Below are 14,325 nucleotides of genomic sequence, written 5' to 3'. Positions count from 1 at the left end.
TTGATTTAATTCTGTAGTTTTTTCTATTATCCAATGTCTCTCTGCAGCTGTTGTTCCTTTCTCATTGGCATTGAGAAAATTCAAAGTTAATAGAGCATTATGTAGTCTATTTCTGGGGGTTTTTGTTACTCCTTTTTGTTTGTTTAGCATATCCTTTAGAGTTCTGTTTGATCTTTCTATAACTGCTTGACCTGTAGGATTATGTGGTATACCTGTAACATGGTTTATATTATAATAAGCAAAAAACTGTTTCATTTTAACAGAGACATATGATGGAGCATTATCAGTTTTGATTTGTGCAGGTATACCCATAATGGCCATAACTTCTAGCAAATGAGTGATTACAGAATCAGCTTTTTCAGAACTCAAAGCAGTTGCCCATTGAAATCCTGAATAAGTATCGATAGTGTGGTGTACATATTTCAGTTTTCCAAATTCTGCAAAGTGAAACACGTCCATCTGCCAGATTTCATTCCTCTGAGTACCCTTTGGGTTACATCCTGCTGGTAATGGTGTTTGATTGTAGAAGGAACAAGTAGGACATTTCTTTACTATTTCTTTGGCTTGTTGCCAGGTTATGGAAAAATCCTTTTTTAAACCTTTACTATTTACATGATGTTTTTTATGAAATTCTGAGGCATCCAGCACATTTCCTATCAATAATTTATCAATCTCATCATTGCCTTGTGCTAGAGGGCCTGGCAGACCAGTATGGGATCGGATGTGAGTTATATATAAAGGATGACTCCGTTTTCTGACTGTATCTTGTAATTGAATAAATAATGAAGTTAATTCTGGAGCATCGTGGATAAATTCTGCAGTCTCAATATGTAATACTACTCTTTCAGCATACTGAGAGTCAGTTACTATATTGAGAGGTTCTGAAAAATCCATTAATACCAACAGAATAGCATACAATTCTGATTTTTGAACTGAATTATAAGGACTTTGAACCACTTTACTTAAATTTTCTGATTTGTAACCTGCCTTTCCTTGTTTGTTGGCATCTGTATAAAATGTACGAACTCCAGATATGGGTTTTTTCCTCACAATTTGAGGCAAGATCCAATCAGCTCTCTTTATAAGATCAATTCTATTGCTTTTGGGATATTTGCTGTTAATTTCTCCCAAAAAATTACTACAAGCTTTTTGCCAAGCTTCATTTTCTATCCATAATTTTTCAATGTCCTCCTTAGTTAAAGGTACGACAATTTCTGCTGGGTCTATTCCTGCTAATTGACAAAGTCTCAATTTTCCTTTCCAAATCAAGTCAGAGATTTTTTCCACATAAGTTTTTAATTTTTTATTTGGTTTATTTGGTAAAAATATCCATTCCAATATAATATCTTCCCTTTGCATTAATATTCCTGTTGGGGAATGCCTAGAAGGCAAAATAACCAAAATGCAATCCAGCTTTGGATCAATACGATCTACGTGCCCTTCATGTACTTTCTTTTCTACCAAGGCCAATTCTTTCTCAGCTTCAGGTGATAATTCTCTTGGACTATTTAAGTCCTTATCACCTTCTAAGGTTTTAAACAAATTATTCAGTTCATCATTTTTTACCCCAACAATAGTTCTTAGATGAGAAATGTCTCCAAATAATCTTTGAAAGTCATTAAGAGTCTGTAGTCGATCTCTCCTAATTTGCACTTTTTGAGGTCTAATTTTTTGAAGTTCTATTTTATATCCTAAATAATTAATAGAATCTCCTCTTTGTACCTTTTCTAAAGCAATTTGTAATCCCCAGCAAGGCAAAATTTTCTTTACTTTTTCAAACATTCTTTCTAAAGTATCTGCATTTGAATCAGCTAATAAAATGTCATCCATATAATGATAAATTATAGATTTAGGAAATTTTTTACGTACCACTTCTAATGGCTGTTTTACAAAATATTGGCACAAAGTTGGGCTATTCAACATTCCCTGTGGGAGAACCCTCCATTGAAATCTTTTAACCGGTTGAGAATTATTATAAGTAGGCACTGTGAAAGCAAATCTTTCTCTGTCTTTTTCTTGTAAGGGTATTGAAAAGAAACAGTCTTTTAAATCAATAACTATGAGAGGCCAGCCTTTTGGTAACAGAGTAGGTAAAGGAATTCCAGATTGTAAAGAGCCCATTGGCTGAATTACTTTGTTAATTGCTCTAAGGTCTGTTACCATTCTCCATTTACCAGATTTTTTTTTTATAACAAATACAGGAGAATTCCAAGGGCTGGTTGATTCTTCAATATGATGAGCATTTAACTGTTCTTCCACCAGCTCTTGTAAAGCCTGGAGTTTCTCTGTTGTTAAAGGCCATTGCTGAACCCATACAGGCTTGTCTGTTGACCATTTTAAAGGTAGAGCTGTTAATGTTTTTGGAAGATTATCAGTTGTTGTGCCCTGTTCTTGTATGACATGGATGGCTGGTGAGCACTCATTAGAATAATATCTTTTAATATTTCTCTCAGAAACATGTACTAATTTATGATTTGTTTCTGAGATTGGAGGGATATTAATCTGAGTATTCCACTGTTGTAACAAGTCTCGACCCCACAGGTTCATAGCTATGTTAGCCATATATGGTTTTAATTTTCCTTTCTGTCCTTCTGGACCTATACATTCAAGCCATCTTACACTTTGTTTCACTCTAGATAATGTCCCAATTCCTAAGAGTTGAATGTTTACCTCCTGAAGAGGCCAAGTTGGATGCCAAAATTCTGGTGCAATTATGGTAATGTCAGCACCTGTGTCTACCAGACCAGACAACAAAACACCATTTATTTTTATTGTTAGTTTTGGTCTTTGTTCATTAATAGAAGTTTGCCAAAAAATTTTCTTTATGTTTTTTCCTGTATTTCCTATTTTCTCTGTTTCATCATCTCGACTAACATGATTTATTCCAATAGACATTTGGTTATTTAGTTGCTTTGAGTAGGGGTTTCCTCTACAACTGCAGGAAAGGTTTGAACTGGATTTACTGTGGGGGCCTGCCTGAGGCCCCTCTGGGAGTTTCCCGAAACTCGAGGCAGAGGGTTACCCTGTCTGTCCCTTGTTGATCTACATTCGTTGGTCCAGTGTTTTCCCTTACCACACCTTCTGCATACTCCAGAAGGAAGGGGCATTCTGTTGCCAGTGTTCCTTGAATAAACATTATTTCTAGGAATGACCTGTTTACAATCCCTTTTCAAATGTCCTTGCTTTCCACATCCAAAACATCTAACATTGCTCAAACCTTTTGAAATTGCTTTTCCTACCCACATATCATCATGGTCATAAGCCTCTACATTAACTGTATCTCTAATCCAATCTTCCAAAGGTGCAGATCTTGCCTTTAACGGCCTAATTATTCTTTTGCACGCTGCATTTGCATTCTCAAAGGCTAAAGATTCAATTATTATCTGACTAGCCTCTGAATTCGGGACCATTTTTTGTACTGCTGAAGTCAATCTTTGTAAGAAGTCTGTGAAAGATTCTTTGGGGCCCTGTATAACCTTTGTAAATGACTCAGTTTTTTTTCCTGGTTCTTCAACTCTGTCCCATGCATTCAAAGCTGCCGTTTTACATAGAAGTAGGGTTTGGACATCATATGAACATTGTGTTTGTACTGAAGCATATTGGCCTTCGCCAATAAGCTGATCCTGGCAGACTTGTATTCCGCTATCCCTCCATTGTCTTTCTATATTTTTAGCCTCATTACTGAACCACATTTTCCACTGGAGATTTTGTCCGGGTTCAAGAACAGCCTGTGCCAATTCCCGCCAGTCCTTTGGTATAATCCTATTACAAGTTGACCAGGTGTTTAACATTTGCTTTACATATGGGGAGTGCATGCCATAAGATGCTATTGCCTCCTTAAATCTTCGTAAGTCTAACATTTCAACTGGAACGCAAGTATTTTGTTCATTCTCTTCATCAGGTAGCTGCTGTACGGCTACTGGATAAATTAAGGGTGATTGTGTGAAAACTGGCTTTCTTTCTGTAACCTTACGATCCAATTTTGAAACAACTTCACTATTTATTTCTTCTGTCTGAATTTGAATTTCTCTATAATTCATTTTTACCGGTTTAACAAGTTTTTCTAAGACTGTTATCCTGGCACTTAAGTTGACGATCTTTTTAAATAGTAAAATGAGGATAAGAAAAGTAATAAACTGAATAATTCGATCAATATTAATCTTTTCATATAGTTGTTCCATTGTCAGAGTGCCTAAAATTTCAAACAAAGCCCAATTTTCTTCCAATGTACACATAAAGCCCATTTTTTTTTTTTAATGTAGAAAAAAATTCTCTTTTAAATAGATATGTTAATTGACTTACCAAGTCTGGGTAGAACAGTAGAATCCCAGGGAATTTCACAGCCACCTGGTGTTCGAGGTGTGAATCCAGCGAGAGAGAGAGAGAGAGAGAGAGAGAGAGAGAGAGAGAGAGAGAGAGAGAGAGAGAAAGTGTAGCCGCTTGAGCCGAGTCAAGCCTTGGCTTTACAGGCAGGGGCCCTGTTCAGCGGGGCAGGCCTGAGTTGTTTGTAGCAGTTCCAGCTGCGGGTCAGTCAGGCCTGGGCCCAAGCTAGGCAGCCGGGCCGCCCAGGCTGGAAACCGGACCTGCCGCCAAGCCAAGCCAATCGGTTTTTAATGAATTCTTGTCACGTTGGGCGCCAAATGTAGATGTATCCAACCTTCCCATCAAACAATAAACACAAAACCAATGCAAAGAAGAAAGCCAAGAGGTCAGAGCCAAGAGCCAAAACCTTACCCTTCCTCCTGCAGTGGTCCTACCTCTCCGCAACCAGAGCTACCCCTGTGTTAAAGTCTTTATATAGAGTTCCTGTCCTGCCTTCTCATTGGTTGTAAACCCAACCACATGACCGCCTCCTCACAACCTGTCTGTATAGGCCTCCAGGTTTTCCATGATTGGTATTAAGATTAAAGGCATGTGTATCCAATAATGGCTGTATCCCTGAACACACAGAGACTTACCCAGCTCTGCCTACTAAGTGCTGGAATTACAAGCGTACGCTACCACTGCCCTGCTTTCCTATGGCTTGCTAATAGCTCTGACCCCCGGGCAACTTTATTTATTAACATACAAATAACATTTTAATACAAATAAAATATCACCATACTGCCACAATCTCTGTGTCACCCTTACATAGGCTGGATAGGCACCCCGACCCTGCCTGGAGCACCAGGACCCAGAGACTGCACAGCCCATAGACGTAGGATAGAACCAAACATGACTGAATAAATGTCAGTATAATAATGCCTAACGATATTCTGCTATACTCATAGATTGGTACCTAACCCAATAGTCATCAGAGAGGCTTCATTCAGCAACTGATGGAAACAAATGCAGAGATCCACAGTCAAACATTAGGCGGAGCTCCAGTAATTCTGATGAAGGGAGGGAGGAAGGATTGTAGGAGCCAGAGGGGTCAAGTACATCACAAGGAAACCAACAGAATCAACTAAACTGAGCTCATAGGAGATCACATAGACTAAACCAACAACCAGGGAGCCTTCATAGGGCTGATGTAGGCATTCTGCATGTATGTTACAGTTGTATAGCTTGGTCTTCTTGTGGGACTCTTTTGCAGGCTTTTAGGACCCTATTCCTCATACTGGGTTGCCTTGCCCAGTCTTAATAAAAGGGGAGGTTCGTAGTCTTACTACAACTTGATATACCATGTTTTGTTGATAGACATGGGAGGACTACCCTTTTGGAAGAGGAGTAGATAAGGGCAGGGAAGGCAGAGGGTAGGTCGGGAGGGGGACTGGAAGGAGAGGAGGGAGGGGAAACTTTGGTCAGGATGTAAAAAATAAATTAAAAAATACAAAAAAAAGTCATAAAATAGCATGATAGGTCATAAGCATCACACTCCACTCTTTTCCTTGGCTTAAATGAAAACTTCTGTTTTACCCTGCCATCAAATAGAGCAGTGTTTTTTCTGTCTCTGTCTGTTTCTCTCTGTGTATGTCTCTCTCTGTGTCTCTCTCTCTGTGTCTCTCTGTGTCTCTGTGTCTCTGTCTCTGTCTCTGTCTCCCTCTCCCTCTCCCTCTCCCCTTACCCAATCAATTCCCTCTCTAGATGCTCCCACTGCAGACTGAGGAATTGGGCAGCACTGCCCATTGACCCTCCTCCCTCCTAACCTGGTGACATCACTGTCAGCTTTCCTTCTTCTCCCTGTCTTCCAATGTCTCTCTTCACAGCTGACTGCTTTGGCAAGTCAGCTAACTTTTCTCCTGTGTCATCTGTGGGAGTCAGTAAGGAAGCACCAGGTCTATAACTTCCTGTTTTCTATGCTCCCACAATTAGAAACAAACAACAACAACAACAAAAATTAGAAGTAGCCAACTGGCACTGTGTTTTCAAAAAAGTGTCTTTCTGAAAAGGGGTGAAGTAACTGCCATTCAGTCATTAACTTATCTGTTCCCACCACTTAAATAAAATTGTTTAAAACTTACTATCATAGAACTGAAAAATAAAATACTGTTACTTTTAATCTGTTAATATCAGATACCAATTACAAATTTATGTATTGAGTTATTTTTATATTACTTTCATTAAAAGTTTAATTTGACGTTGAAACCACTGTGAGTTTAAATGCCACTGCTGCCACCAGATTATGAACAGGATTATGCTGAATTTACCAGAGAGAATTTCAGAAGAGAAATAAAATGGGCAACTACTCCTAATGGACCTCAGGGAAAGTCACTAGGTAGAAAATTGTCAATCAATTTGCTGAAGCTAATTAGAGTTTACCACCTCCTGCCACTTTTGCTTTGGATCAAATATGAGTCTATGTCCACCATCTAAAAATACTCTTATAGAAAGTCTATTGAAGGCTGTGCCTCCCTAATACTTGATCATCTCCTCTTGTCTTCAAATGGCTCTCTAGCTGTCCCTCTGTCTGCCTAACACAGGTACTTTGTATTCCAGACCTTCTGAACCTGACTAAATCATAGGTCCTAGCTCCTTCTGAAAACCCACTCCTGGGGCCAGCTGTATATTATGCTAACAATCGTTCTTGATTTCTCCATCCTGTTACTCAGAAGCCTAGACAAAAGGACACACAAGGGGACTCCTCATCACTGTCACAGGGACTGGTAAGTGAAGACCCTCATAATTAAGCAGCATGGAAGTCTCTTCAAGATGGAGCAGAAAGGAGTTTAGGAGATTCCCTGGGTGGAGGGATCCTCCACCTAAGGTGCTTCCAGAGTGCTACTCTGGCAACAATATTTCTCATGTTGATTCCCACTGTGGGCTTTGTGAAAACCCAGAAGAAGATGGTTCATATTTTAAAACTCGGGATTTAGAGACCATGGAACACAAAGCACATTTGAAAATTCAGGAATAAAGAAAATCAATCATAAAAGATCTGAATATTAGTATAGTTCAGATTCCATATTTTAGGATTCATATACTTGCGGGGAAGCATAATTACATTGACACTTGACTCAGGGTACATGTCATTTCTTCCAAGAACAGGTTTTACATCTTCCCCATTGGAAAGACAATCCTATGTGCTCAATATTCCTGACTTCTCTGAGGATCTGTGGGCACAAGGACCTTCGTGCTGTGCTCCCAACATGTACTAAAACAAGTTTTTTGTTTTGTCTTGTTTTGAAAGAATTTTATCTTTAAAACAATCTGACCAGACTTCATGGATATCTTTCCTTGTGTGACACATATGCATTCAGTGTGTCTACATTCATTTGATATTGTGTTTTCACAGTTCATGCATGGTTCTGTCTATTCCACAATCTCTCCTTTCTGTGAAAGATAGACGTGCATTTTCAATCTTATGATTACAGTTTTCTCATTATTTAAATCTTCTTGCGCTCATGTAGATACAGTGTCTGTGTGCAGAATGAAGCTGGAAAGTCCTCAGCGGTGGTCGCGGGATACGTGTCTTTAGGTGATCTGTCCCATCATGTCTGCTGTCTGGATGGCAGCCTCTACCACTGTAGCTTCTATTGTGGTGTGACTGCATGGACACAGAGTGCCCTTCTGAATTGAGATTGTCTGGCCTGGACCTTGGAGTTCATCAATCCTTACCACTGATGAGGACTAAGGATTCTGTCCCTAGACTTCAGTCTCAGGCATCCCTTATCACCTGGCATTTCAGAGGTGTGGGGACTCATATTGAAACTTGTCATTTTCCTTGTTTCTGCCCAGGAGAAAGAAAACAACATGCTTGATGGTCTTAGAGCTACATGGGCCTCACTGCTGACATGAAAAATGCCCTCAATTGTGATTGAAGCAAGCTCATGGCATTGCTTCAAAATCCTTATGTGAGCCGGGCGGTGGTGGCGCACGCCTTTAATCCCAGCACTCGGGAGGCAGAGCCAGGCGGATCTCTGTGAGTTCGAGGCCAGCCTGGGCTACCAAGTGAGTTCCAGGAAAGGCGCAAAGCTACACAGAGAAACCCTGTCTCGAAAAACCAAAAAAAAAAATAAATAAAAAAACAAAATCCTCATGTGAGAGATTGAGAAACTTGCCCCATCTCCCTGTACAATACCAATAAGTGCTATACTTTCAGTTCTAACCTTATTCTTTACATTCTGTGCTTACTTGTCATTATTGGAGATTTAGTCTGCTCCTACTCAATTCAGCTGGTACTTCAGTCCTTGACTGATGAGTAGACAAGCTTACAATAGAAAAGCTGCTTCTTCAGAGAAAGTGCCTCCGCAGGACCTGAGGGCCCTGCCAGAGGAGCCCTCCCCCTTCTGGAGAATAGTTACTCAAGGTGACCCTTTGTTTCAGTCCCCAGACAATCTCTGAAAGAAACTGAAATTGAAAGGAAAAGGAGAGGTAGAAAGAACTAGCCAAAAAGGTGACCCACACTGGTAGTGGCTCTCCTTCCGGCCTTTCCCCTTCAGGTGGACTTACATACTTGTCTCCTGCTTCACTAAAGTTCACTTTAAAACACTTCAGCAGTTGGAATAGACCGTGGTGATATTTTATTTGTGCTGAAATGTGGTATTCTATTTGTATGTTAATAAATAAAGTTTGCCTGGAGATCAGAGGTCATAGCCAGCCATAAACAGAAGTCAGGTGGTGGTAGCACATGCCCTTAATCCGATCACATGGCAAGCAGAGTCTCTGTGTGTTCAAGGACACAGCCAAGCATGGTGACACATGCCTTCACAGTACCAACCATAGAGACCTGGAGGTCTGTATACACAGGCAGTGATGAGGAAGTAATGTGGCTGGGCTTAGAGCCAATGAGAAGGCAGAACAGGAAGGTAATAAAGGCGCAGGTTAGACAGGAAGAGGCTCTCTTGGGAAGGTACAGCAATGTGGTGAGCTAAGTTTAGCTGGCGGCTATTGCTCTGATCTCTACAGCCTGCACCCCTGTATTTGGCTCTGTGTTTCTTATTTAATAAGACTGTTTAGAAATTCGTCTAAAATAGATTCATGTTCTATGAGATTTTTTAGTTTTTGGTGATTTAAAAGGTGACAATAGAAAAGCTGCTGTGAGGCTTCTTACCCTTGATGATCCAATAGAAACTAAGGTATTATTCTCTTTTTATGTTTGCCCCTCATTTTATTAAACCATACAATACCATTCAGAAGACAGCAGAGGTCAAGTCTGATTATTTTCATTTATAGGTTGGAAGTAGAATCAAGCTCAGGTGAGTGTAAAATGTCACCCCAGACATAGCAGAATATTTTATGTGTGGCACAGGCCTCCATCCAAGCTAAAATACACTAAACTGACTTTCTCAAAGAATTACCCAAGAGTTCCAAACTATGATTTCCTTTGTCAGAGAATGAGTTTATTAGACAAATATATGTGTAAAATTATCTATACTAAATGTGTTTCCTGAGATAAACTAATAAATGTTTTATGAGGTCTTATAATAAATAACATTACATTCCAGCCAGGGAAGCAGATCAATGCCTTGCTCAGCCATCAGCAGAGAAGTTTTCTCCTTCAAGAGGTGGGAACAAATAGAAAGACCCACAGCCAGACATTATGCAGAGAGTGGGAGACCTTGGAACAGTCAGCACTAAAAGGGATGTCCCCATCAAATCCCTCTCCTCAGGACTCAGAGAGTCCTGCAGAAGTCCTGCAGAAGAGGCAGTAAGAGTGCAAGAGCCAGAAAGGATGGAGGACACCAAGAACACAAGGCCCTCTAAATCAACATGATCAGTGCACACATGAACTCACAAGACTGAGGCAGCATGCACAGGATCTGTACCAGTACACAGAAGATAAGGCCCTAGAGCTGAAAGGATAAGCGGACACATGCCCTCATCCCTAACCCAGAAGAAGTCTCCAAGTGATAACTACTTGCAAATAAAAATTTAGTTTCCTTCAAGGGAGTCATACTGGGAAAACAAACTGCTCTTAAGGGTAGGCTGCATGCCCAGCAGCAGATGGCCAAAAGAAAATAAACTCAATGCTGTCTCTGGAGGTTCTTTGTCTCACAAAGTTGCAAAGTTATATAAGGACTTTTCCTTTTTTAAAAAAATTTTATCTTTTTATTTTTATTTGTATATTTTTTCTTCTTTCTTTTTACCCTACAGGTCCTTTGCATATATATTATTATGGTTTCCAGTTTAGTTTCTTCATGGGATTCCTGAGTGTGTGAACAAGCAGTTCTCTGTTTCTTGTGCCTTCTCTTGAGCTCTTTTCTGTTTGTTTGCTTGCTTGCTTGCTTGTTTTGTCCAATTCTTGTGTTAGTTTTTGTTTTATATTATCATATTTTATTATATTTCATCTTACTTTATTATTATCCTCCAAAAGTATTTTTGTTTTCTAGTGAGAGATAGAAAGGGAGAAGATCAGGATGAGAGAAGAGGTGGCAAGGAACTGGGATGTGTAGAGGGAGGGGAAACCATATCAGATATATTACATGATGAAAAATCTATTTTCTATAAAAGAAAATAATAAATAAATAACACTAATAAAAATGACATCTTAGCACCACGCCATTTAGGATTTTGTTCATTTACTCTGTTAAAGTTGACAAAACATATTTCATAAAATGTTCTATTAAACTATACCTTTTTTGATTTATTAATTTTATGTGTATAGGTTTTTTGCTTGTATGTAGTAGGCATATGCACTATGTTTATACCTTGTGCTCATGGAAGCCAGAAGAGAGAACTGCATTCCTTGGAACTGGAGTTGTGAACCTCCATATGGGTGCTGAGAATGGAAACTGGGTCCTATACAAAAACAGCTGGTGCTCTTAATTACCGTTACACCTCATCTCGTATGTTGTGATATAATGTGAAGAAATGTTTGCCCCAGATAGGCATACACTTAGATTATCACTAAACAAATTGGAGTAGTGGGGGACAGTATGCACGCTACTCTCTACCTGATGTCTTATCTATCTGGGTTTTCAGATACATCATTTCTTCCCCAATGGCCTCTGTCTTACAGCTGCTTTACTCCACTTCCCCTCACTAACATTAGTATGTTATATTTCTCCAACAAACAGCAAGAACAGTGATGAAGTTCTAGGCATGATGTCAAAAGCAGATTTCCTATCCTGTCTTATTCAAAAAAGACTGTAAGATTAATTGCTAAACGGTCTTATTAATTAAAAAAAGAACCAGATATTGGGGTGAATGTTGAAAGACCAGAGAATCAGAATAGCCACAGCCAATCTCACCTCGACAACTCCTCAGCTGATCCTGTTTCCACAAATCCTCAGACTGAAAACCTCTGAGTCCTCACCCCTGAGGGTCTCAGTTGAACTGCTGCTCAAAGCCTCTTTGGGGTGAATGCTAAAACAGAACAAGCCACAGCCACCAGCTATTACCTCACCAACTCCACAAATCCTCTGATTGAAATCCTCAGCCCCAAGAGCACGAGTTTCTGTTCCTCACCCCTTATATACCCTTCTGTATCCTGCCATCTTACTTCCTGGGATTAAAGGTGTGTGTCCTTCCCAAGATAAGACATGAGATCTGAAGTGCTGGAGTTAAAGGTGTATGCCACCACACCTGGCTCTGTTCCCAATGTGGCTTTAAACTCACAGAGACCCAAACAGATCTCTGCCTCCCAAGTGATAGGATTAAAGGTGTGTGCCACCACTGTCTGTCCTCTCTGTCTAATCTAGTGGCTGGCTCTGTCCTCTGATCCCCAGATAAATTTTATTTGTTAGAGCACAAATAAAATATCACCACAAAAGACATGCAAGGAAAAGAAAGCAAAACAACAACAATGAAAAGTAAATGTAGCTGGGTGGTGGTGGCGCACGCCTTTAATCCCAGCACTCGGGAGGCAGAGCCAGGCGGATCTCTGTGAGTTCGAGGCCAGCCTGGGCTACCAAGTGAGTCCCAGGAAAGGCGCAAAGCTACACAGAGAAACCCTGTCTCGAAAAACCAAAAAAAAAAAAAAAAGAAAAGAAAAGAAAAGTAAATGTAAAGATTGAAACGAAGGGCCAGCAAGATGGCTCAGCAGGTAACAGTGCTTGCTGCCAAGCCTGATGACCTGAGTTTGATCTCCAGGAAGCACATGGAAGGAAAGAACAAACTCCCAAAAGTTGTCCTCTGAGTCATGCACACACACACACACACACACACACACACACAAACACACACACACACATGCACACACATATACATAAATACATAAATGCAAGAATAAAAACATTTTTTTAAAATGTGAAACAAAAGTTCAGAGGAGGTGCCGTCAATACCACATAGGAAAGAAAAGGATGCCTTACTGTAAAAGTTGGGACTCAGCTCTCCCTTGCTTTGTCAGTAGTTAAAAAGAAAGAAAAATAATAAAATTAAAATGTTAAAGTATTTATTAATATAAATATGATAAACCGGAAGTGCCTCAGACACCCCTAGATGTAAACACTAGCTGCGAATGGGCACAAGAGCAAAGGAATGAATTGGTTGATCAAAATATGAACAATTGCTTTATTTGGACTGTATTAATGGGATAGTCTAACTAAAGGGGCCGGGCAACGGCTCGGTGACTAACAGCCTGCACTGCTCTTGCAGAAGACAAAGATGAATCCCCAGCACTGACACCAGATGGCTCATAGACACCTCCATATCCAGCTCCAGGCTACTGGACATTTCTGGAATCCAAGGGCATCTGCGCTTAAGTGCACATACCACACACAGACATGCACATACATAGTTTAGAATAATAAGATAAAATATTTAAAAACAGCTTATTTAAATGCTGTATTCCTTCATATAGTTGGCTGAAACTAAATTCTCTTCTGCTTTCATAGGAACCCAGGGCACTATAGCTACTTCAGACTGATGGCCTCCACTTAATTTTCGAACAGTGATGACATTCTAGAAAACAGTAATTACTATTATGGATGATAATTAGACATTAACAACCTGTAATAAAAAGAGAGAGGTTAAACCAGGAGGTGGTGGTGCACACCTTTAATCCCAGCACTCAGGAGGCAGAGCCAAGCAGATCTCTTTGAGTTCGAGGCCAGCCTGGGCTACAGAGTGAGTTCCAGGAAAGGTGCCAAAGCTACACAGAGAAACTCTGTCTCAAAAAAAAACCAAAGAGAGAGAGAGAGAGAGAGAGAGAGAGAGAGAGAGAGAGAGAGAGGCTGAAGATAAAAATTTCTATCTAAGTATGTAGGGGAGAAAAGTGGGGTTTGGTTGGAACATCTGCATGTCAGTTTTCCTCATAAGGGGATTAGTCAAAGAGTTCTGCGTGGATATAATGTGATAATGTGTGAACTGTATCTTGAGAAAATACTGTTACTGAATATATATGCTTATAGATATAAATATATATATGCTTATAAATATAACTATATATATATATATAAAACTTTAATGCTGTTAAATCTCTAAAGTTCTTCCTTTTGCAACAGCTTATGCTTAAACCTTAAACCCCCTTCTCTTTTGACATGGACACATCTAAAATCTATAACTTCATATATATCAAATTATTTAAATCCTTTATACTATTTCCCTAACTACCTCAATGTAGAGTTCTTCCTATGAACTCTTCTAGTCACTCAATGTATGTTCATATTCTTTCTTATAAATTTCTCTTTACTAACTACATGTGCTTTCTACTGAATGCAAGGGTCCATACTAGACTGTTGACTCTCTACAGGAAGCAACTCTAACTGGTTCCTAGAGACCCAGCAATCCTGGTGTTCGTGGTGTAATTTATCTCCCTTCAGTATGTTCTGGACCAAGTGATACATTTCTAACAAACATAATACAACATAATGACATGCAGTGCTTTAAGAAAAGAACTCTGTGGCTCTTCCTCTCTGCCTTACTTTCTTTCCTCCTTTCTCCCTCCCTCACTTTAAGGGAAGTCACATACCATGTTGTGAGTTGCCTTATAGAGATATTCACATGTTCTAGTTTGCTTTCTGT

The 14,325-nt window shown here is 39.7% G+C and overlaps 1 protein-coding gene across 1 annotated transcript in view; it reads right to left on the bottom strand.

The window, feature by feature from the left end:
• Positions 1-14,325, bottom strand: part of Macc1 (MET transcriptional regulator MACC1) — a 213,360-nt gene that overhangs the window by 125,175 nt on the left and 73,860 nt on the right. The gene's annotated exons all lie outside the window — the stretch shown is intronic.

The sequence above is a fragment of the Peromyscus californicus genome, unplaced genomic scaffold, assembly GCF_007827085.1.
Source record: "Peromyscus californicus insignis strain IS unplaced genomic scaffold, ASM782708v3 Scaffold_15__1_contigs__length_86483966, whole genome shotgun sequence".
Lineage (NCBI taxonomy): Eukaryota > Metazoa > Chordata > Mammalia > Rodentia > Cricetidae > Peromyscus > Peromyscus californicus.
This window is presented reverse-complemented; position numbering and strand designations above follow the sequence as displayed.